Below are 1,725 nucleotides of genomic sequence, written 5' to 3'. Positions count from 1 at the left end.
TTCATCTCACAACCCAGCTCTATTTTTTTAAGGAAGACCCTGTCATGGGCAGAGCCTGATTATGAGATTTTAAGAAACTTTATTATTGTAAAAAATTTCAATCTTAAAAATTGGAAAAGTCTAGCTACTTAAGAGACATATAATTACAATAAAAAAATTTAGATCAAACAATTCAGGTGAAAATTACACCTATTAAAAACCTAACAAGACTTCTCGTTATACTAAATCAAAACTGATTTTAACAATGTGCCCAAAACAAAGTTACAGAAATTGCTAAATGTGAAGTCAAACTGATGTGAATGGATGACCAGATAGGTGCATGACAAGCACAAGAAACAAACCGAGGACTTTATAAACAAGGAAAACAATCATAAAAAAATATTGCTATTTGCTAGGCAACTTCCAACTCATGTGGGGACCTACCCTCTTCTCTAATTATTGCAGCCGGCATTTAAAAAGTTTATTTTGCATATTTATCCACGCACAAACCTTCTAAATATAATTAGATTAATAATAACATAGACGATGAAATCGCCGGAGAAAAATATTTAGTGCGATTTGTTCCACAAATCCCATTCTTCCAATCCGACAAAGGCATTTAAAAATTTGCTCGTGGATGTAGAAATCAATTGGGATGACGAAGAACGAAGCTTCCTGCTTCAAATCCAATGCGGACTACTCGAATTCATCGATTTTTATATGGTGAATTATTCACCAGCGTTTCTTGTCCGTCCAAGTGGCAGAATCTTCCTGTTTCCAGACGCAGACTAGCGGCACAGCATTTTCCTGGAAGGAGATATGAAAATGGAGGTAGCCTTTATGCCCTAGCCCTATTTAAAGCTTCCAGATTTGTTTGTAGAAGAGAAATTGTTCAAAGATTAGGTTAAATTTGGTGGAAATGGCGAAGAGATCGGAAGAAATTGAAGGATTTGAGGACTATTTGCCTGTGATGGCGGACAAATTGGGGGAAGAAGGGTTTATAGGGGAGCTTTGCAATGGATTCCGTCTTCTGGCAGATCCTGAGAAAGGCGTGATAACTTTGGAGAGTTTGAAGAAGAATGCAAATTTATTGGGAATGGAAGAGATGAGTGAAGATCAGGTCAGAGCGATGATTGAATCGGCTGATCTGAATGCTGACGGAGTTCTTGATCAAAATGAATTTTGTGTTCTTATGCTCAGGCTCAGCCCTCCTTTGATGGCAGAGGCAAACAAATGGCTAGAAAATGCCCTCGTTCAAGAACTCGAGGAATTTGTACAGGAAAAGTAAAACTATCATCTTTCAAATGATGATCGTGAAATCTGCTCAATTCCATAAAATCACCATCAAGGATATTTTTGTGCTTACATTTCTTTCTTCTGTGGATTTCTCTATTGCTCATCGAGTGTTACAGTTGAATTTTTTTGTTATTTTTGACTAGTTATCTTCATATTTATATTAACATTATTAGTAACAATTTCTGCAGTGAAAATTTGGGGAAAAAAGGAAGAGGTGAATATTTGTAAGATCTGAAAAAAAAAAATTGTGGGGCAATGGAATGATCTAAAACACATCCTGAATGGTTGTGATAGTAATTTTTTATTTGATTTGGGAATAAGCCTTTTTTTATAACAATATTGTACTAATAGTTGTAATTTTTAAAGTTTAATTGCTAATAGCCACTCTAATAATTAAATGAAATGTACATTTTAATTGTATAAATAATCAATCAAATCATGTGATGTCAC

The 1,725-nt window shown here is 34.7% G+C and overlaps 1 pseudogene; it reads left to right on the top strand.

Annotated features, from left to right (window-relative positions):
* The first annotated feature begins 564 nt into the window (after positions 1–564).
* LOC149553921 (calcium-binding protein KIC pseudogene) lies at positions 565–1,344 on the top strand (annotated as a pseudogene).
* The last annotated feature ends 381 nt before the right edge of the window (positions 1,345–1,725 follow it).

The sequence above is a fragment of the Cupressus sempervirens genome, chromosome 6 (genome assembly GCF_028749045.1).
Source record: "Cupressus sempervirens isolate cs-2001-9-10 chromosome 6, ASM2874904v1, whole genome shotgun sequence".
Taxonomy (NCBI): Eukaryota; Viridiplantae; Streptophyta; class Pinopsida; order Cupressales; family Cupressaceae; genus Cupressus; species Cupressus sempervirens.
Note: the sequence above shows the minus strand (reverse complement) of the source record. Positions and strands in the feature narration are given on the sequence as shown.